This window comes from Protopterus annectens, chromosome 11.part0 (genome assembly GCF_019279795.1).
Source record: "Protopterus annectens isolate FY-2018-M chromosome 11.part0, PAN1.0, whole genome shotgun sequence".
Classification (NCBI taxonomy): Eukaryota; Metazoa; Chordata; order Ceratodontiformes; family Protopteridae; genus Protopterus; species Protopterus annectens.
Window position 1 is genome coordinate 1,087,000,098 of NC_056745.1, and position 24,599 is coordinate 1,087,024,696.

Sequence of the window (24,599 nt, forward strand, 5' to 3'; positions counted from 1 at the left end):
GTCTTGCCAGTCCTATGTTGAGAGAGCTCAGCCTCCAGTTTGGCTGTATAGTTGCATCTCTCGCATGTATTTGTGTTTTGTGGGAGGAGGAGAGGGTTGTCTGTGTACATGAGGCAATTGTAACATTGCCTCAATATTCCCAGGTTCACCAGCTGAGCAGGAGAGGACACTAGCAACTGATCCCTCGACATGCTAGAAGGATAGACAAACAACTTTAAAAAGATTCCGGGGGACGTGGGTGACCGAGAAATGGGGGGTTGCCTTTTTGGGGTACTATCTATGACAAGAGTGCCGTATCAAGGTAATACGTACTGTAGGAGCAAGTGCTAGGTTTAACAGATAGAGAATAGTCTACTTGGAGTCAAGTAGAGATGATCTTTTTAGTTATAGGATACGCTGATTTGATCAGAAGTATAGTTCGAGGAAGGTAGTTTTAAGGGAAAATTTGAAGAGTGGACTTTAGGTAGCCCGAATAGTTTAAACCTGCTTAACTGGTGCTGCCCTAGTGTGCAACAGTGGCAACAGTGGCAGCTCCGCGCTAAATCGCGCTAATTCGCTAATTCGCGCTAATTCGCGCCAAAGCGTGCTTTATAGCAGGGGGCTGGAAAAGACAGGAAATGACCTTAAAACAAAAATTCTTGATAGAAGAAGAAAAACCCAAAAACATGGAAATGTTTAAATTATTGCTCTCATAAACTTAGAAAGTTGCCAGAATAACAAGTTTTCTACTAGTCTGCATTTTCTGAAGGAAGTCTGAAACACAAATGTCTGTAATTATTTAGTGACTTCAATCCTGAATGATTTGCCAGAAAAACACACATTTTATGAGGAACAGGCTAAAAATATGAGGCAGAAATCTGAACATTCTGAGAAATTCAGAAGAGTTGAGAAGTACGCTGGGTACCCAAACTACAGGGGTCTCATCATAGCTCACTACAGGGCATCTAGGTTATTTCCCAGGGCAACAAAACAAAGCAGAAAGAGTACCCTGAATAACAACTGTTGAAATTCATACATGATTCTTTACAGAAGGTCTCAAAACTGTGGAAACAGGATCTGTATCTATGACTTAGGGACCAACACTCACTGGGGGGACCTATGTTGAACAGCTTCACAACAGTCAATAAAGCAACCTGTTCCTGTCCTACTACTCCTTCTTCCATAACTGACATTGGCAGTGATGGACTCATAAGAGAGGAATCACGATGAACTTCAATACATGGAGTGGGGAACTGCAACATATTACCATTAAGAAAAATACAGGCCTTGTTTATTGTAAAAAGCACACAAGCACCATGGGCTGCTGGTGTTCATCTGTGAATCATCCCCATTATCTGTTAGTTCTTTCAACTTTTTAAACTTGAAATCTCCTGTTGGGCAACTCTTTTGTTTTTTTTTCTTTTAATACTTACATTTAAAACTGACTTTAGCAGTTCTAGAGGAAGAAAAAATGTAAAGAAACAGCAGCTTGAGGAGGGCAAAGAGCAGGTCAGGGCTCCCCTTGAATCTGCATTAAGATGAATTGTATTATTTATTTATTTTACATTTATTAACCGGGAAAGTCCGACTTGGAACAAAGCCAATTTTCAGTTGAGGCCTAGGGAGAAATGCTCTAGACCCATGTCTTTGTAATATGGGAGAAAACCGGAGCACCAGGAGGAAACCCACATGAATGCAGGGAGGACATGCCATGATTCTGTACTTTATTATGCTTTATTATGCTTTATTATATGCGTGCATGATGGCCAGGCCATGGAAAATTGTCTTACATGAAACTGGCCCATGGTACAAAAAAGTTGGAGTCCATTTCTAATAGAGTATAATGCTTCCTTTGAATGTACCTCCCCAGACACCTGCAGCAGTTGGATAGACCACAGGGGTTTCTCATCAAGGAAATACAGGGTCTACAAACCACACCATGATGTATACAGATAGAATGAAAGCCCTGTCACTGTAATCTGTATTGTATAGGATGAGGTGACTTGGCCTGGCATTCAGGCCAGTCTCTGACCCTGCCCTGGTGGAAATACTGCACATCCACAAATCAGCTATAGCGGATGACATCAGCAGAGTCTGATGAGGAGAAATAGTAATAGCAGTGTACCACATGCTGGTGTAAAATGCACTCTGTAATGTCAAGCAAGGGCACAAACACACACACACTACCCAGATGACTGCAGTGAGAACAGAACCCCCACCTATGTAAGTACACAGACTAGAGAACACAGAACAAGTCTGACTCTTACAAGGCTGCAGGACAACTTATGCATGGAATTGGAATGGTAACTGTCAGATACACATGTATGCTCTTCTGGCTAAACACACACACACACACACACACACACACACACACACACACACACACACACACACACACACACACACACACACACCAGCTGAGTGCAGTGAAAGCAGAACCTCTACCTATATCAATACACAGATTAGAGAACACATTACTTTAAGCAAGCACCATTGCTCTTCTGGCTAGATAGACACACACACACACACACACACACACACACACACACACACACACACACACACACACACACACACACGCACACACACACACACACACACACACACACACACACACACACACACACACACACACACACACACACACACACCAGTTGACTGCAGTGAGAACAGAATCACTACCTATGGTAACAGAGTAGAGAACACAGTACTTTAAGCAAGTGTCACAGCATAAGTCTGACTCTTACAAGGCTGCAGGACAACTTATAGTGGATGACATCAGCACTAGAAGTTGGAGAAAAGATGTTGGGAGCCCTGCTTAAATGGATATGTAAGCATGTGCAACTGTCAAGATAGTTCAAGTTCTGCATGTTACCAGATTGATGCATGTGCAATATGTACCATTTGGTGGTTGTGTTCCAATGTGCAGATATAAATAAAAGACAGCTTTACAAACTGTATGCAAACAGGTGTCTACGTTAATACAAGTATTTGAAAATCTGAATGTATATTGTCATTCTAAAGATGTGTATGGTATATCACACAACATTTATTATTAATATATGTAGTGTAGTTGACATATTTCTGAATAAGTACTGAGAAACTAGGATTGCAGTGCATGGGGGGAGGTAACACATGACTGCATTGCAAATATCTGACATATTATTAGATAAGGCTTTCATTTTGTTATGTTTCCATGTGTAATTTCATGCCATGGAGACTAAACGGTCAGTAAACAGAACTAATACATGATAAAAATTAGTTTGCACAGTGCAATGGCGAGCAGCATGTTTGCTCAATGGCAGGCAAAGTGTTTGCACATGCGAGATACACATTTCTATGCTTTCCCTGTTTGCACATAGTTAAGCAGTGTGAAAATGAGAGGCTCATTGCTAAAATTATGAGAGTTAGTACTGAGTGTATGAAAAACATCTGCTGCTTAGCTGAATCTGTGACAGCAGTTTTAAATACATTGACACATTTCTTTTTGAGCCCAGATGATACTGGGTTCAAATCTATGTGTATGCAATACTTTCAAATAAGAATGGATAATGCAATCAAATTATGCTTATACAAGATTCACCTTGTGTTACTATGTTTTACTTTAGCACAACATGTTTATGTGGCAGTGCATGGAGGTAAACTGCAGCACAAAAGAGTTGTTTACTGTCACTTGGCATTGATGTCTGTTGCCCAACTCTGAGCAAACATAGACATCAAAAAAGTGAAGGGCCCCATTGCGTTTTTGATATTGTTGTGTTTAATTCTATTTTTTTACCAGATTTTAGATGTTAAAATGGGGAAGATAGGAAAGTGGTGAAATGGGAAGCAAGCAGGGGAAGAAGAAAGGGGAAAAAATACAGGAATTTGCAGGAGGGAGGTAGGAAAGAACCATAGCTAATTATTTCTTTAACAGTGTAAACTGAAAATATGTATAGAATATTAGCTGAATTTGGACTGTCACCTCCACAAAGTGAGGTGACAACAATGCAATCATGTTGTATAGCCAATTGGAGCTAATCAAGTGTGTCAAGAAGACACGTGTGTGAAATGGAGAGCCATGTATGGGAACAATACTTTTTTTGTTGGACAGGTGCCTAATTTTTTAATTCAGTAAGGAAGGAATGTTGGGTAAGGGACATTGGTAATTCTGGGTCAGGTAATTTGGTAGGTGAGGAAGCAAATGCATACAAAAAAGACAAGACACAAGGATAGTTAAAGGCAAAAGATTTATGTGTCCTGAAGGGAAACATTTTTTTGTGTCACATGAAATCGACACCAATATGGATACTTACAGGATGTTCCTGAGAGTTTTAGAACCGAGGATAGCCTGAAAAAACTAAATGGTTAGAGTGATAGTTTATGTTAGCTTTCTTTATCGCACCACTCTCATGACAATCATATTTTGTATACCTTTAAACATATTTCTCACACCTCTCTTCTGCAGGGGCAGGCAGAATTACTAGGGCTGGCAAGCCTTTGCCTTGCTGTGCTGTGAAGCATTTAATAATTTGTTACAGATGGATGACACAGAGACATTTTGATGACACAACAGAAAATATAAAAAAAGATATAATGGTTGGGGGTGACAGAAAAAAAGTTATAAAATTAGTACCATCATATGTGACATACAATGCACTATCACAATTATACAACTATTTCATCTGAACTACTTATTTAAGTATATGTCCTATCAACTACAGACTACAATTATAGATTGCTTAAAGTAATCCTTGCAATGTGCATATATTGCACATATGCTTGTTTCAAGTATACTGATTGCAGTTAACAGTGGGGCATTTATGCCACATGTATAGAGTTTAATTTCTATAATATTATGAAGGAACTGCAGTGTTATATAATTTCTGCTTGTGATATTTCAACCCACAACCTCTGACTGCAATCTTATGCTTGATTCCTAAAGATGTTTTGTGCTACAGACTTATGAACAACAAGACAAAATCCACAGAGCCCCTCAAAGTTTTAGTAAGCCAACTGTCACACTCAGCCCCAAAAAACAAACACTGAAACAAACTTTCCACTAGGTTTCTAACTGGAAGAAATATACAAAAATACTCCCCAAATCTTTGAAACTTAGTAAATCAGGTCAAAAATCCAATCCAGGATATGTTGAATTCACAGTTTCTTTATGTACTCCCTGTATTAGAACCCAGGACCATCTGTATTACAGATCTCACTTGCATCAGCTGCCACAGGAATAGTTAAATGCCAGTTGCATAAGTGCTTATTAATTCTTAAGTTTTGTGTGTTAACTGCTGCACATCACTGTTTAGCATGTTTGTGCAGTGCCCAACAAAATTAATAGAATGTCTCTGTTTGACTGTCTGCGTCTTGTCTGCAGGTGTTTGATGACTGCAGGTGTTCAGGAAGTTTGCTAACCAATGTACAATGTCACTTAGCACAATGGAAAGCAAAAATTGCAACAATGTATCCTTTTTGACCTTTACATTGTCTCCACACTGTCTGCAGGTGTTCTGTCTGCTTCCTGTGTGGACCACTGCTAAGCATCAAGCAAAAGAGATAAGCACAGCTAAACATGACATTCATTGTGTTTCTCTGTTTATCTTGTTTGCTCTAAGCCACTCACTGGGCAAACACTGGCATAAAAATAAAATAAAAATGTAAAATTAGTTGAAATGAAGAAAAACAATCTGAAATAAACACTATAAAACTTCTGTTAGTACACATAAAATATTTTTACACAGGTGTGGATTTGAGCTCTCACTCCAATGAACTTTCAGAACAGAGTAGGGAGTCTTATCTCTCTTTCCACACAAACAGCTTTGCAGCAGGGAACTGAAATCATTCTGCATACAACCAACTGCAATATCATCCATAGTACTAACAAAACATATGACAGTTGTTTGTTTATCAATTAATTTCAAATGTAGTGCACTGAGTGATCACATAACCATTTATGGCTATTGCAAAAATGCAGCTCTATCTTATTTCTCCATGTTTGTTGCTCATTCTTGTCTTATCTGACCAGTAATCTGAGACATGCAGTCTGTAAGGCATTCCATTGTCTTTAAAATGTGTGAGGATATTAAATGGCAATAATATGCAGTTGTCAATAAATGAAGGGGAGGTTAGATGTTACTAACAAGAAACTGGGAAATGCGTGCTGCTTGCTTACATTTAAAACCCTGATACAATTGCTTCTACTCTTTGTAAGACTAACTTGGCAGACACACCCACTGGAGGTAGGACAGTCTGAATTGCTGTTGTGTTTTCCTTCTCTCTACCAGTGCTCCTTCACAGTTGCAATTATTTAGCAACAAACACTGAGGAATGCCTGCACTATATTTACATCATCTACATGGAGCCAAGTAATTAGGATTCAGCAATTCTAATCAGTTCACACCTCATTTGCATATCCACCATGCTCACAGCCTTGAATCTACACCACAAAAAGGGAACAATGTAGCTAGGAAACTTGAATGTGAGGATATTTGTTTATGTGGCTAACACCGAAGAAAATATTGCTTTGGAATATAGCTGCACAAAAGAATACTGACCTTGAGAAGGTATACTTGTATTGTTCAGCTATATACTGCATATGCTGAAATGTCATTAAGAAAAATATGTTAATATATATTTGCATTAGCAAATGCTACTTTTATCTGTATGCCTTTTGTAGAAGGGTTCTGATAGCACAGACATGTTTGTCAGGGCATTTCAGTTTCTCAGATGTACAGCCTTATTAACTGTTATCACAACTGCTAATGATACAACTATTTTTCTGTGTACAGTCTTATATTGTTATTTCTATGAAATGATAAATGTCCTATATTTTCAATTACACAGGAGTGTTAGTCTTCTACAATGCACACCGCTAGGGCAGTGCTAACCAGAGTTATACATGAATGGAAATAGCTTAAAATATAATGTTATGTGTTAAATCTGTAGACATTTTTCAGGAAGAGTTCATTTGATAACACTTTTAGCATTTCACTAATGGTTTGTTAGCAAAATGTGTCATTTTCCTGTTCTTTTGGGGGTGGGGGAGCAAAGTTGCATTTCTGTTTTTGCACAAACAAGGATATGCTGCTATTGCTACTCTCCTTGTTTTGCATCCAACCTTGCTTTGTATATGAATGTAATATGTTACAACCACACAATTCCTATTTTTGTATTTCAGTATCTTGACTGTTTCATGTTTCTTCAATGGATAACAGTGGAATGCTACCTTTTATTTGTTATCTGGAAACAGAACTTTTAGTTATGTGATACGTATGCGTATTATCCTTCTGCTATGTTTTAGGTCACTTAGGACTATGGCACCCAAGCATCTCAATCCCTGGAAACTATACTTTAGTGACCCTGGGAATCAGGTCATTGTGAGAGCTTGTAACAGTGAAATGCTACCTTTTATGTGTTATCTGGAAACAGAACTTTTAATTATGTGATACTTATGTGTATTATCTTTCTGTTATGTTTTAGGTCACTTAGGACTATGGCACCCAAGGATCTCAGTCCCTGTAAACCATACTTCAGTGACCCCGGGAATCAGGTCATTGTTTTTAGGCAACATGGTGCCTTTCTGTTTGAGAGGGGGCATGGAGATATGCCAGGAAAATGAAGATTTGGCAGCAGGTAGTTGCTGATGTGAATGCACTAGGCAGCCACAGCAGGGCATATGAACAGGTGCACCATAAGCCACTGACATGATTTCATTTGCATGGAGGAGACCCGCTGCAATGGCCCATGACTGGATGGGTACCAGGGTGGGAGCCTACTACAGAGCCACCACTAATAGCAAATGAAGAGTTCCTGTGCACTGTCTGGGATACAGACAGCCCCCAGGAAAGTATGGAACAGCATGTCCTTGACATTGGTGCTACTGTTTCAGGGAGAACAAGTATGTTACAGGAGGATCTTCCAGGTGGGCTTATGCATCTCAATTGTTAAATACTCTTGTATAGTAAAATATTAGTAACAATACATACATTTTATTTAACAATGAATTTGTTTGGGGAGTGTTTCAGATTGCTACAGTTAACAACAAATTCTGATTGATTACACATGGGCTTAGGTTGGACTTGTCATCCAAATTCTTGTTAAAAGTATCATTAATGGACATATAAAGGGCAAAACATTTTAACCCCTTGTGTTACTGTTAATTATGATGTTGTTGTCCTTACCTTTTGCTTAATTTCTTCCAGAACCATCATCCATGGGAACTGTACATGGTGATCCAAATATCTTTTTGTCAGTAGTGACGAGCAGTTAAACAAATTTGCATATTTTATCCATGTGTGATGTGGGTATCAGGACTGTTACATTTATTGCTGTAGTACCTGTAGTTGTGGCACCACTGTTAGTTTGATAGCATACTTTTGACTATAGTAGTGTAGCTATTAACATCTTTCCTGTATTTGTTGCTTATTATCATAGGTGATCCTGACAGTGGAAGTGTAGGACTTTACCACCTGATGTCAGAGTATTGGCAGACTCTGATGATGATGGTGGCAAACAGAGGCACAGTCGGAGGTTGAATCTGAAACTGAAGTTGACATTAAGCCATCCCCTGTAATTTTATTGGACACAGCAAGTAGGCCTCCACCAACCCATTTCAGTGAGCCCTCAGATATTGAACAGGTGGAGAGTGAGACACTTGATCAGGGAAGTGTGGTTGCTGCAGCTTTTGTGCCTGTTGACTCTAGTCAAAGCCAATGTGTGGGCAAACTGCCAAGCAGTAGGGTTGGTAGGGGTGCTTGGAGGAGGCCTGCTGTCTGTCCTCCCCCGATAAAATTATGTTTTCCCGTGCCACTCGATGTATGTTTAGGGCTGTCATGGAGGTGCAGGCACATTCCCATATGTCTTCCAGAGAAATGCTTAGAGTTGTAGATGTGGCACAGGCTGACATGCCAAGATGTATAGCTAGTACAGAGCTTGGCTAAGTTCATCCAGACACTCACACACCAATTTCACCTGGTATTGGTACATCAGGGTAATGTGTTGCAGGGTAGAACCCCTGCATATTTGTGGCTCTGTCCTCAGGATTATTCGGAAAATATATGTGGTCACTGGCATGCTGGTACATAGCATTCAGGAATTAATGGAGGATCCTGGATGCTGATGCCTGTGACACCCCCAGCATGTCCCTTGTTTGTCTTCTAAAGGTTCCTGTAGCTAAAATTCTAAGTGCTACACATACCTTTGTCTCCACTGGTATGGTTTGCCCTGGTTCTGAGTTGAGGATGACAGAGGATGCAAGACAGAGGATGCAGAGTTCCTGTTGTGTGTCTCTATATACCCTGTAGCACTCTACAATTTCCATGACATGCAGATTGTGATAAGCTGAATAGTGTCTGAAAACATTTCTCCTTCTTGGCCTTGGTCTATTAGCAGCAGAATAGACTTCTGCCTGTTGCACATACACATGAATTAAAGCAACAGCAGCTCCTAGCATTGTTTCTGTGGAGACTCCTTTCAGTGTCTGTATTCCAATAGGTTTTGGAATTTGCAAGGAAAACCAGCACTGCATCTAAGTGGTTGTTTTATAGCTTGTTAAATAGCTCCTCCATCTTGGATTGGTTGATTAGCATACAATTCGGCTGCTTATGTTGTAATTAGCATGCTGCAGTGTTTACCTTGTTTGTGCTGCTCTACACACCATGTAGAGCCACTTTCTGAATCCAAAACAGTGTGCCATCATATGCCTGTGTAGGGTTTATTGAATATGTCTGAATACCAATTCAATAAGAAATAATTAAATTAATAAAAAAAGCTGAATAAAAGACTAACATGATCATAACAATGTAATATCAATCAGTTTATTTAATATTAAACAAAATGTAACACTAAGAATCAGTTTCTAAATGAAAATTCAGTATTTTGCATAGTGAGATGAAAACTGCAAAGATGATGATGGTGATGGTGATCATCATTGTCATCATCATCATCATCATCATCATCATCCTAGCAAAGAACTGGACATTTAAAGTGAAATGCAATATATCAAATGCCAAAATGAAGAAAAGGAATTACTCAGCATGAAAGAGGATATTAAAGTGAAGCTGTATTATTGTTATAGTATAAAAATGCAGATGTAAATCCATCAGTAATTCAACAGGTAGCACTCTTCCCTTTGATGCAGAAAGATCAGAAGGCTCTGGCTATCTATTCCCACACCAGGTGATTGGATTAATTTTCTAATACTGACACTGCTGTGAAGCATAACTGAGATGCAGAGGCCTTATTTGCATGAGTGGTGATAGCTCCAGGGGATGTAAAAGAGCATGTCACTTATCAAACGGAAATATTAACAACTATTTCTATTGTAGAGGTGTTCATACATATTTTATTCACATGGAGTATGTTTTTTCTCTTTTTTATTGTTTTCATGTTTTTGTTTTTTTACAATGTCGACATTGTTTAACTAAAATATAGGTATAAATTTTAATTAACTTGATATGTTATATTGTATATACAACATGAAAAATCAGTTTATTTATTTGTCCATTCATTTATATATATATATATTTTTATGCTTCAATGAATTTTGTGCATACCTTCATCTTTATATGATATCTAGATGGTCAGGGATGAATTATAGTGTTATAATGTTATGAGGGGCCGCTTAATGTATTTCATCATAGTTTTGATCAAGAAATGTCTTTATTTATATAATTTATAGTTTATACTACATATTTGTATATATTCTTTAATACATTGAGAATATTTTGGAAATTTTCTTTTTTAGACTAGTTTGTATTGGTAGTTCTTGAGTCAATAATCATGTTATAATTTCAAGAAATTAGGATAGTTAGGCAAAATATACAATATATATATACATAACCTTGTCTGACGATTGATGTTTTTAAAAACTTTTGGATGTCAGTATATATTTTAGATAACATTAGACATATATGCTTTGACAGCTCTCCAGTAGCTTTTTAAAGCTTCAGTTTAATTAGCTTGATAGCTAAAACATTTTGTTTTTGTTTTTTGTTTGCCATTTTGCTTGCTATTTCACAAGCTCAATGTTTGAGACACCCTAGAATTGCACTGAAAACATCTCTGTCAATTAATTAATTAACTAATAATTTAGATTAATTGATTAGAAGCAATTAACTTCAGTTGTGTGTATATATAGAGATACAACTTTATTTTGTATTCAATCTGAAGAAGCGTGCCTTGCGGATGCACGCGAAAGCGCTCATTCTTTTACTTCAATAAAGAATTTGTTTTACGTGGTGGTCGATCTCCAGTTTGTTGCTAAAAAGAGTAAGGGAAGTTCCCCACTGCCCTGGCCAAATTTCCTCTAGTCAGTATGAATATCACTTTGGGTCTACCCTGAAAAGAGGTCATTGGCCTAGTGGGACTAACTCATTCAACAAACTTTAAATAAAAATGTAGAAATAATGTGATCAAGAAAATCAGAAATTGTATTTTATTAATCTCTTCTAAACATGATGAAAAACAAGTACTTAAACAATGACAGATATATGGTTTGCTTGGAGTAGACTGCTGTGCAAGTGGTCATAAGCAATCATTAGCCATGAAAAATTGATAGCTTGCAAAAAATAAATAAGAAATGCAAAAGCCTTAATCTTTATGTTACTTCACCATTTTTTAAAGAAAGAAAACAAAAATGTGGTAGCCACCATGTAACACAATTTATTTTATTTCTTCTTCTTTCGACTTTTCCCGGTTAGGGATCACCACAGTGGATCACCTGTCCGCTCATGATAGGCAGTGGAGTTTTACAGTGTCGAGTTGCAAGCTCAGCGCCCAACCTTCCACAGAAGGCACACATATGCACGCACTCACACCTAGGGCCAATTTGAGTGTCCAATCCACCTACAGCATGTCTTTGGGATGTGGGAGGAAACCGGAGCACCCGGAGGAAACTCACGCGACCACAGGGAAGACATACAGAATCTGCACAGAAGGCACCCCAGCCAAGGATTGAACTGGAGAACCTCTTGCTGTGAGGCAGCAATGCTAACCACTGCACTACCGTGGCCACCCAACACAATTTATTTTATTTATTTTATTTTAAAATTGATAACCGGGAAAGTCCGACTGGACTAGCAGTCCTTTTTCATCGGAGACCCGGGGAGAAAAGTTTCACATTTATATACAGTCTTAGAACAACATGAGAACAAACATTAACACAGAATACATTAAGACATGTATACCTTTGTTGAAATAGCCTTAGAGCAACATTATAACAGATATTAACATAGAATATGTTAAGACGTATACAGTTGTTGAATAAATAAGAGAGAAAACATGTGCACATATGAAACTGTATATATAAGACAAGAATGAGGGTATACAATGCTTCTTAAAAGGCTTAAAAAGTAAAATAAGCAGTGTAGAAGAAGTGCAGTTAACAGTAGTATACACTTTCTTCGTTGGTTAAGATTACTGAAGGGACTACTGGTTTATTATATGTCTTTGGGTCATTTATGTCACTTGTTCTCTTGTTGTGGGGCTTGGGCGTAGCCATTTACTTGTGAGGTGGGTTTTAAGTGAGTTTTTAAACTGAGTATCAGAGGTTTTACTTGTCAGGCTAATGGGTAGGGAAGTCCATGCTTTTGCTATATAGGTGGAGTATAGGGATTCTCCTGCAGAGTTAGAGGCTTTTTGGACTTCTAGTAGCTGTTTATTGGAGTGTAGTACTCTATTACTAGTGTATAGTTTGAGTATACTATTTAGGGCTGGGGTTTTATCTGGGTTGTGTAGTATTTTCTGGGTTTGGGTTAGTTGGTTGTACAGTAGGAGATGGGAAAATTCAAGCCATTGTAATTGTTTTAGGGCTATACAATGATGAGATTTATAGGGAAAATTGGTTGCAAACATGGCAATTTTGTTATAGCATGCTTCTAATTTAATGCTATTTTTCTTAGATTAGTCAAAATAGGGGAGGCATATGTGAGAGTAGAGAGTAAGGGTGTCCTAGCAATGGTTTCTTTGGCTGTTTTCGTCAGAAAGGATTTGTTCCTGTATAGAGCTCCTAGTTTATTGTGAACCTTTTTTTATAGTGTGAGCAATATGGATGTCGAATGTCAGGTTATGGTCTATTTCTATACCAAGTAGTTTGGTGTGACTGACTGGTGTGATAGTGGTATTGTTTCTTGGTAGTATATTGAAAGGGGTGGATAGAGGCCTGTATTTTGTGGGGTTGAATAGTAATAGTTTTGTTTTATTGGGGTTTAGGATTAGTTGGTGTTCAGATAGCCAGGATTCGACTGATAGGAAGGACAATTGTGTGAGTCTGTGTAATTCTGGGATAGATGTGGCATTACATGTAAGTGTGGAGCCATCTGCATATTGTATTACTGTGGCATGGAATGTGGAGGTGTGGAGGTTGTTAGTGAAGATAGTGAATAGTAATGGCCCAAGGATGGAGCCTTGGAGCACACCTACTGTTACTAGGTGTAATGGAGGGATGTCTGATTGCTATTGTACTGCCTGTTTTCTTCCTGAGAGATAACTTTTGAACCAAACAATTGTGGACTCAGATAGGTTTAGGGTAGAGAGGACATGGACCTGGTTCAAGACTCCAAAGAGCACCACTGCATTATCAGGCTATAATTCATACCACACCTTTCAGCTGACTAACCTGGACCGAAACACTAACGGTGAAGGCATGTCCATATTCATTAAGGATATCCACACCTTCAGGCTAGTTGCTAAGCATAATGCATCCGAGATTATCCAAGTGCAACTAAATTTGGGCAAGACCGCAAACCAAACTGTAACTTGCTACAGATCCCCCCACCATGGCCCAGGTTTCCCACTCCTCATTTCTTGATACACTGGAAAATATTAGGGTACAACCCAACACCCTAATAATGGGTGATTTCAACTACCCCAACATTAACTGAGAAAAGTACTCATGTACCAACTCTTTTGCTCAATGTTTTCTGGAATTCATAAATTCCAGCATCTTGGATCAACTTATCCACACCCCCACCAGGGGCAGCAATATCCTAGACCTGGTCATTTCCAACATGGGCGACCAGTGTTCCATACCAGAGGTCAATTCCTTGTTGGTCAGATCCGACCACAAGCTAATCAGGCTAGACATCCACATGCCACCCTCACCCCACCATTAGGGAAACCACCGTAAAAAATATCTCCAAAGCCATCTTCACGCATCTTAAGACAGAAGATGCAAACTTCACGACTCCCATGCAGACGGACAATAGAGGTATGACTGCTGAATCCTATGCAAATGCACTTTATAAGCACCTACACGAGTGCATGGATTGTGCTATCCTTGGCAGAACCAAGATGCTATCCTCCAAAAAAGGAAGTCAATCTGGTGGTCCCCTGCCTTAAACAAACTCTACAACAGAAGAAAGAAACTGTTGCAAAAAAGAGTAAAATCCCATGATTGGAGTAACTCCCTGGTCAGCCTCAGTAAGAAGCTGAGATCCCTCATAAAATCCTCCAAAGCTAGTTACGAAAACAAAATCACCACTGATTCTAAAGACAACCACATAGCATTCTATAGCTATGTCAAAATTCTCAATGGCAACACTGAGATCTGCTCTGAGTTGCAGCACAATGGCACTAAATATACAGAACCAAATGATATTGCCAACATCCTGGCAGATAGGTTCAGTGCTAACTTTACCCCCCTCTCACCCCCTAAAGGGCCCATCTCTATACCAGAAGAATGCAAAGTTCCTGTAATCACAGCTGCACAGGTAAAAAACACACTCTCCAAAGCCAAGAACACAGCATCCATGGGACCTGACAACATCCCAGGTTGCGTTCTACATGAACTGCAGAATGAACTGGCACCCCACCTAAGCACCATGTTCAATCATAGCCTCACCTCAGGCTTTGTGCCCATTGAATGGTGCACAGTGATGGTTATCCCACTCCACCAAGGGGGAGCCACCATGGACCCTGGGAACTACTGCCACATTAGCCTAACGAGCCTGGTCTGTAAGGCCATGTAACGTATCATCATGGATCTTATACGCAAAGACATTGGTAATCTCCAAACTCTGGACCCCACCCAGTTCGGGTTTGTAAAAGGCAAATCATGTCTCCTAAACCTGATAGACTTCTTTGAAGCAGTCACCAAAGCCATAGATGAGGGTAAGGTGGTTCACACAGCCTATCTAGATCTTGCCAAGGCTTTTGACACCAACCCCCACTCTAGAATTATAGACAGACTCACTAAACTAGGTATAAATCCCTATGTCACAAGATGGGTTGCCAACTGGCTCACTGACAGAACCCACACTGCGAAAGTAGCAAAATCCAAATCCGACTTCAGACCAGTAACAAGTGGAGTACCACAGGGTTCAGTCCTGGGTCCTCTCCTGTTTGGTATCTACTTTTCTGAAGTACAGGCTAACACAGAAGGTCTTTGGTTAATGAAGTTCGCAGATGACTGCAAACTAGAAGCCATAATTGAAACTCCTAATGATATGGACATCTTACAAAAGGGCCTCATGGAGACAGATGCCTGGTGTCAAAGCCAAGTCCTCAAGCTCAATACCAAAAAGTGCACTGTCATCCCCTTTGGTAAAAACACTGTACCCTTGAGCTACCACATAGGTGGTAGTCTACTTAACACCGAAAGTGTGATAAGAGACCTTGGAACACGGATGGACAGTAGTCTCTCCTTTGATAATCGCATTGCCACAGTAGTCAGGAAATCCTTCTATGTGGCACACCTCATCACAAAAGGTTTCTCATCCAGGAAAAAAGAGGTCATTGTTCCACTATACTCATCACTCATTAGACCCATTATAGAGTACAACTCCCCTTTTGGCATGTACCTCACAAGACATCTACAACAACTGGAAAGGCTGCAGAAATACCTCACAAAGATGATTACTGGCCTCAAACAGATGCCCTATGCAGACCGTCTCAAAAAACTCCAGCTTTACTCCATCGCATATCGCCTATTCAGAGGTGATCTCTGCCTAACTTACAAAGCTATGTCAAACCCAGAGCTGTTGGACATGCTCCACTTAAAGAAATCCCATTCCCTCTGAGCTACATGCTCTAAGGACCTAAACCTTGTCACTACAATACACAGAACATGCTGGAGGGATAGATTCCTGTCCCAGAGACTTCCCATACTCTGGAACAAAATAATTATATCAAACAAAGCTCCTCATTAGCACTCTTCAAGAAGAATCTTGATGATTGGATGGGAAATATGAAATTCACCCTGGGGATCACCTCTGTGGCTCTGCTCAACAGTGGCACAGGAAAATAATTTTCTTGGGTGGTGCAAGCCAAGGTACCTTTTTGGCTAGGCTTATATAGGGTCTAGGGCTAACAGCCTAGTACCTACCTACCTATGAACCTAATAAGTTTATAATGTGAAACTGTATTGAATGCCTTTGAGATGTCTAGGAATAGGGCTGATGCATTGTTTCTATGTGTATTTACTGTTTCTGTGAATGCTAAGAGAGCAGTGGCGGTGCTGTGAGAGAGACGGAAACCGTGTTGTGTTTTTGTGATTAGGTTATGGGAAGTGAGGTGGTCCATAATTTGCATATGAATACATCTTTCCAGAATATTTGAGAGGGGAGATAGGATAGCGATGAGGTAATAGTTCTTTTGAGGTGCCACCCTTATGGAGAGGAATAACAGAGGAGATATTCCATATATCAGGGACTGTTTTTTCAATTATTGACTGGTTAATAAGAATTGTCACAGGGTAAGCTTTGGCTTCTGCTGCTATTTTCAGAAAGTCAGCCAGGAGTTTATGTCTGGAAAGGAGAGACAGAGAAAAAGAGAGGGAAAGAGCATTTGCATTAATGAGAATATGTGTTGTGTGTGTGTTTGTGCACATGTATGCATGTGTGTGTGTGTGTGTGTGTGTGTGTGTGTGTGTGTGTACATGTGTTTGCAGTTATATCACACCCTTTGAAAACTGTGATGCAGCATAAATGGCAGAACTGATTCAACTAATGTTATGACACTGTAAAGTACAATGCACACCAGTTAGATAAAAATCATAGCTGGTTAGTAGAAGGGCTGTTAATATATTCAGGAAAACTTTATATATTGTGTATGCATAGATACACATATAACTTTCAAGCATTACCTAACACAGAGAGAGTTTAAAGGAAAAAAAAAAGGAACAAGCCACAAGTGCAGGAATAAGCCATGTGTCAAAAAAGTCATGAAAAGAAACACTTAAGCATACACTAGCAAACAGCAATTCAGCAATGACAGTTACATAAAACGCCTTTAGCTTAAGTTCTTATTAAGTATACTTATTTCAATTTTTTTTCTAAAGAGAAGGGAGGATGGAGTTGTTTACATTGACATGAACTGATAAAGAGCAGGTTCCTGATTTTAAATTTCTTGCTTTAATGTTGGAAGGAAAAAAATAAGAAATGCCATGTTGGTTCACTGAGAGGAAACCCAAAGACACTGGAAAACAGATGTGATATAATACCTAGCACTCAATAACTCCTGATGAAGAACTCATACTAGCCCAAAAGCTCAAGTAATTGGAAAACCTGTGTAGCTCCAATAGAAAGCATTACATCATGTCTGTGTTCCAGTTTTTGTGTTTGCTTTAAGCCTGTTCATTCATCAAATGTACAGTAGTTTTCATGTTCAGAAGAATGTTAAGAAACCATAATATCTATATCCATGGCTGCTTGTATTTTCTAGTGTAGCCCTTTATTTTGTTTATTAGGGATGGCACTTTCAAGAAAAGAGGAGCCTGCACTCTATAGCCATTTGGTCATTCCTCTTGTTTTTTTTCCTACTGGTAATCATGGTGACATTGTGACACTACACATGCTCTCCTGGTAATGTTTTTTGTCCCAGTCCAATATTATGACTATATATAGGGATTATAGCAGGGAATCAGGATGGTTTCACAGTAGAAGACTGCGACTACATATAGGTTCTATGGTAGGGAATCAGGATGCTGTCCCAGCAAGTGATTATGACTACATACAGAGACTATGGTGGGGTAAGGATGGCATCCCAACCAAAGAGTATAGCTACATATAGGGACTATGGTAGGGGAGTGGATGTTGTCCCATTATAAGATTACAACTATGGATAAGGAGTATGGTATGAAACTAAGAATCTGTCACAGTTTATGATCATATGATCATATATTCATTTTGAGAATGATTACTAGAACCCTGACTTTTTTTTTAAAGCGTGACATGCTTCAACAGTATCTTCTATGAGATGTGTCTGCTGACTGTATTCTCTAAAGGTTACAGTTAAAAAAACACACAGCCATTGAACTTGCAAGTGACAGTTCTAAAAGTCATTTTTGTAAGGGTTGACCTCCTTACAATGTCACACATGGTCGAGTGCTTGCTATCCACATCTTAAATACATGAACACTGTGACTGCATAGTGATGGCAAAAGGGAAACACCCTGCAAGCATAAAATAACTACCTGTACATACTGTGATCTCATGGTACAGAGCACAAAGGTAGCAAGATTTGTGGAATATTCAGTTCAGGAAAATGGGAAATACAAGATTTCATTCACTATGGTAGATTTTATTATCTCTTGTAAGATGTTTATTCCTAAAGAACTTTCAATTTTATGTCTACAAAAGTCTGGTTACAGCTGCTCAGAGACATATGCCCTCCCCAACTCCCCACTACTGCTCTTCTGTTGAACTATGGATATTGTCAGGATGTTATTTTATGTGCATCCTTGGGGGGGGGGGGGTTACAGACTCCCTATTATGGGGAATGTGACCTTACCAGCCATCAGTATGTGACCTTGTGTTGGATATATGTGACAACACTGGAGATGGGAGTGAAGGGATTTTTACACTGGCAAGTGTCATCTTTTCTGGGATAGTCTGGACTGGACATCAAAAAGCCTCACCCCCTTCCCATAATTTCAATCCCATCTCAAGGACTGTACAGTGCAAGCAACCCCATGTACCCATTCCACTCTAGGTCATATAGTGTCCCTAAACAGTATATCAGTCATCGCAAGCATGACAGAAACCTCAGCCCTCCTCCCTAGAAAAGATAGCTATCCTAGGCATGCAATATGTCTGGCCATGGCCATGCTCCAGTAACCCAGTCTCATTAGTGAATTCTGGTCCTCCACATGTTTGTCAAGGTCAACCCCTCCTTTGCCACATAGTCACCATGACTATCATTTATAACTTTTTACCAGTGCTTTACAACATGTCATTTCTTCTTTTTTGCCCATCTTGAAAGTAATATGTCACTTTTCTGATACAGACTGTGATTTTTTTTCTGCAGTAATAAAACACAAGATGCTTATCATGTCTAAAGAATCACTCTCTGAAAGAAAATCACTGACCATGACCAGTTCACATGGTATGGGTCAGAAGAAGGCTAAGGTCAGCATGACCTCATAATTCTTTGTAAAATATGGCGCTTTAGCTACTCCATCTACTACAGTTTCAGAAAAGAAAAGTGTAAGAGTGTAAGATGTTTTATTGGCTTTCAATGCTGCCTAAAAATAACAGGCAGAAATAAAATGCCCCACCATAGAGCAAATTACTTTAAAAATTGTTCATCTGGCCACATCTTTTTGTTTATAAATGTGGCAGAGCAAAGTATTTAACAGCATTTAAAGCTAATTTATCTTCTGCTACTCTTCTTTGCTGACCCGCACTGTCAGCTGTTAATCCCAAACATGAGACCTGATCTTAAAAGTGTTTAGGGCCGATGTCAAAAAGGTGCTTAACAAATGTATCTTTTTCCATATTTTGGGGCAAAATCATGGCATTCTATGTGCTACGACAGTTCTGAGATGAGCCAAAAGGTTCATTTGTTTACTTTAGGAGCATTTATAAAAAGCATCACTGAATAGTAATTTTTTAAAACTTGAATCTGAAATTTTATAAAGAGTTGATGGATTTAAGATTTCATAAAATTTCTTAATCTTTTCCTTTCTCTGAACACAGTGTTTTAGGTATGAAATGAATGTGTCTAAGAATTTTTTAGACCTCCTAAGAAGAACTGATTATTCAAAATAGCTTAGAAACTAGGGCCTGTATTAAATAATTTAGCAGCTTAGTTCATACCTTTCAACTTTCTTTGCACAAAAATTTTGGACAGAGCCACAATAATGGGGAACAAATGCCCCACATCAGAGACAATTTGTAAATATTACTCCAGTTCACCTAGAAAGTTGATAAAGTAAGAGGCTTTGCATTGACTTGCATTTTCTGTACAATAAGAAATATGAAAATGTAGTATCTGGCATTACTGACTGATTGTAATTCTTAGAGATTTACCAGAAAATCAAGCATTTTGCAAAGGACAGATCAAAAATGTTAGGCAAATTCAGGGACATTTTTCAAAATCAGGGAAAGTTAAGAGATAAATTATTTGATATCTAGTCCCTTTTGGAATATATCACCTCAGACAATGGGAAGTATTTAAAGTTTACTTAAAATCCACATGTAGACAAACAATAAACCTGCTAAAGGAGAAAATGAACTTAAAGTTGTTGAATCTGATGCAGTTATCAGTGAACAATATGAACACTATAACAAAAACAAATGTAAAACTAAGGATTTACTTAAATAATATAAACTGTCCAGTGAAAACCTAAACAATCTGCTATATGACTTGTCCACCATTATATAAAGAAAACAGGTCTATATCATATCATTGAAACCTCCATCCATCGAACACTTCTTCGATGACCCGTTTTTATCGAAAGCTAAATTTGTTGAATGACCGTTCCATCAATGTTTTTCTCACGATAAGTAACCAGTGCGTCAACCTAAAGACTGCATCAAAAACAGAAAATTTAAAACCCACCCCCTAACTAAATATACCAACTCCGAGATCGCATGATAGTGTGGGGAAAATTACAAATTCCCGAAGATGGCCCACTGGTTGCTTACTGTGGGAAAAACTTCAATGGAACAATCATTCAATGAATTCAGCTTTTGATAAATATGGATCAATGAAGAGGTGTTTGATAGATAGAGGTTTTGATAATATGATATAGACCCAAAGAAAGCCACTATGTATAGACTGATACAAGGAGGAAATCCTGGGGAAACTCTTTGCTTGTATACTTAAGGGTGGAAAGGATCATAAATTCTTTTAAGGACTAAAAAACAAAAAAAAAGACAATTTCAAATCACATGAAGTAGAAATAAATAAGATTACATAGGCTGAAATCATAATGAATTACTGTGTCACTATTTTATTTATTTAACATTTTACCGGGAGTGTCCGACTGGGCAGAGGCCCATGTTCAGCAGAGGCTCGAGGAGAAAAGTTCCACATACAATATATCAGAACAAAAACAAGAATTTACAAGATAAATTGAGTTACAATACAGTTACAAAAATTACAGGACCATTAGAGTACAAAAGTTATACATAGTTATAAAAGTATGATAACAAAACACATACGTTGAAATAAGACACACGATTATTTAAATAGTGCCAGTGTGAAACAATGACAATGATACAAATGAGTTGTTTGACAGTTATTATAGAGTGATACAGAATAGTGTGGGAGGTATGGGTAAGGGGTACTTAAGAAGGGAATTACAGATTAAGTGTACTATGTATTGAGGAGCCCAGTGTGTGGGTGGACACATTGTGTGTGTTGGAATAGAATCATATTTGGACAATAAGAAGAGGAAACAACTTTTACCCAGGAGAAGTACAAGAGCATATACATTTGCTTCTGAAGTGATCCATGAGGAAATGTTTGAAATTCTTAGAGTTGTTTGAGCTAAGAATATGCTGAGGGATTATGTTCCAAGTTTTTGATATCTTATGTGAGTATAGTGACTCACCTGAAGAATTATTTGCCTTAGTGACTTGTAGTGGCAGTTTTTCAGAGGATCTTAGAGCTCTGTTGGTACAATATGGTTGTACCAGGTTTTGGAGAGCTAGGCAGTTCCTGGGTTAAGATATAACTGAGTGGGCAACAGTTAGTTGGTTTATATACAGTAAGTGGAGTTCAATCCAGTTTAGCTCATGTATGGCAGTACAGTGATGTGTTCTACTGGGGAGATTAAGAGCAAACCTAGCTATTTTGTTATAACAGGCCTCCAGTTTGGTTAATTCTGACTTTCTAAGATTTGTAAGTATGGATGAGGCATACAAGAGGGTGGACAGAAGGTTTGTTCTGGCTATGGCTTGCCTGGTGGTATAGGTGAGGAATAGTTTGGCTCTGTAGAGGCAACCAGGTTTAATGTGGACCTTTTTTATGGTTATAGCCAAGTGTATATCAAATATTAGTGAATTATCAATAGTGACTCCTAGAAGTTTTGTGTGCTCAACAGGTAGTATTTTGGTATTATTAGAGGAGTAGATGGCAAATGGTGGTTGATGTCCTCGGTCTGAGCTTTTTGTAAAGATTATAAACTTTGTTTTGTTTGGGTTAAATATTAGTTGATAGTTTGAGAGATATTTTTCGATATCTAAAAATGCACTTTGTGTTGTTTCAAGGAGCTTGGGGAGGGTAGAGTCAGAGCATATGAGGAAGGAATCATCAGCATATTGGATAATTGTGGCATTATCTGTAGCAGAGCACAGTTTGTTAGTGAATATAGAGAATAGTAATGGTTTGCGGTTCGACCCTTATGGGACACCTACGTTGATAGGAGGTAGGGGGGGAGAGTTTTAGACCACTTGAATGCTTGTTGGTGATTAGTAAGGTAGCTACAGAAGCAAGTTAGGGCAGGCTGGGATAGATTAAGAGGCTAGTTTGAGCAGTAGCTTTTGATGTGATAGAGTGTCAAATGCTTTTGACATGTCTAGGAAAATAGCTGGGACAAATTGACCACTGTTTCTAAGTTGGTTAATGGTATCAGTGAAGCAGATTAATGCTGTTGTAGTGCTGTGTTTAGGTCAAAAACCATGTTGTGTCTTAGAAAAGAGGTTGCTGTTTAGAAAATACTCTAGGAGTTATTTGTTTATGCATTTCTCAAGGATTTTGGCTAGGGGAAGTATTACAATTGGTCTATAATTGGAGAAGTCATCTGAGGGACTGCCTTTGTATAATGGGATTATATATGAGGTTTTCCATAGTTTGGGGACATATTGTTCAAGGATGGAATGATTAATTAGAATGGCAGTGGGATATGCTATAATATTTGCTGCAATTTTGAGGTACTCATTGGGGAGTTGGTCAGCGACAAGGGATGTGGGTTTTAGCTTATTTAGTAGTTGTCTAATGGTGTTTGTGTTTACTGGTTTGAATGTAAAAGAGTTAGGGTTTATTGGGGATCCTGGGGCAATTATTAGTGAGGTGATGTTATCATTTTTCACTAGTGCTAGTGCAGATTATAAAGTGGGTGTTAAATTGTGTGGCTATAGAATTAGAGGTGTTATTGGTGGTGGGAGCTGGAGAGTAACGTTGTCATGGGTTGAGGAGCTGTTTTATTGTACTCCAAAATTTCTGGAGGTTGTTTTGATGTTTTTGTTAGAGTGTTAAATAGTAAGTTTGTTTGTCATTTTTGATTTGCTTTTTGGCCTGATTTCTAAGTTTATTATAGGTGATCTGAGATATTTTGGTATTAGTAACTTGGTATTGTACCAAGCTTTGTGCCTTTGTTTGAGGAGTTGCCTTGTTTACTTTGATAGCCATGTGAGCCCTTTAGATTTGGTATGTATCTTTCATAGAGGGGCCAGAGAGTTTAATATGTTGAGAAATGTCTGATTAAAGAATTCGACAGCAGAGTCTAGGTGAAGCTGTTTAAGTGAAGACCAGTCACATTTTTCCAGAAGGGAGTTAAAGAGGTCTGGACAGAAGTTTCTTTTTTGTCTAATGTGTTTGTAGTTGGTATTTTTGGGGGGGTTTGGTTCTTGGCTGTATTAGGTAGGTGGGCTGATGATCACTTAGACTGTCTGGGAGACAGACAGATTTTTTGCAGAGGTTAGGTTCATTTGTTAGTGTCCAGTCGAGTAGGGTTTGTTTTCCAGTTATTTTGTCGGTTCTTATTGGGGAGGATAGCATTTGGGAAAATCTGTACAGATTAATAAAGTTGGATGGGTTTACTGATGAGCAGGTGTTCCAGTCAAAATTGAAATCACCTATAATGATATTCTCTTGAGTGAAAGTAGAGGCTGTCCAGTAGAGGAGGTTTTCAATCCTTGACTGGTTATCACCTAGTGGGAAATAGACATCAATAACTGTGATGTGTTTTTGGGGCTTAAGTTGCAGACAGATGGTTAATATCTCTGCAGTGGAGGATTTTGCAGGTGTATGATGTAACTGGATTACTTTTAAAGGATTTTGGTATATTATGGTGACTCCACCCCCACACTTTTGTATTCTATCACGTCTGAGAATGTTTTACCCTGGTGGGAGGATTTCTATGTCCTGTATCTGATTTTGAACCAAGTCTCAGTTAGTATAACTAAATAAGGAGAGCACAATGTGAGGGTTGTGTGTAAAGCACAGATTTTATTCAGTATACTTTTAAGGTTCATATTTAAAATGAGAAGGTTAGAAGAGTGATTGGATAGGTTGTGGATGTTGGGAGTATTGGGTGTTGAGGGGGGTATTTTGTTTGTAGTATAAGTGCCAGGGTTGGAATGTATGTCTCCACTTATTCTGAGTTGTATTAGTTTGAATAGGGGGTGGTGGGGGACTTAGAGGACAATTTATATATTTTGCATAATAGGTTTTTTTTTGTATTTGGGCAT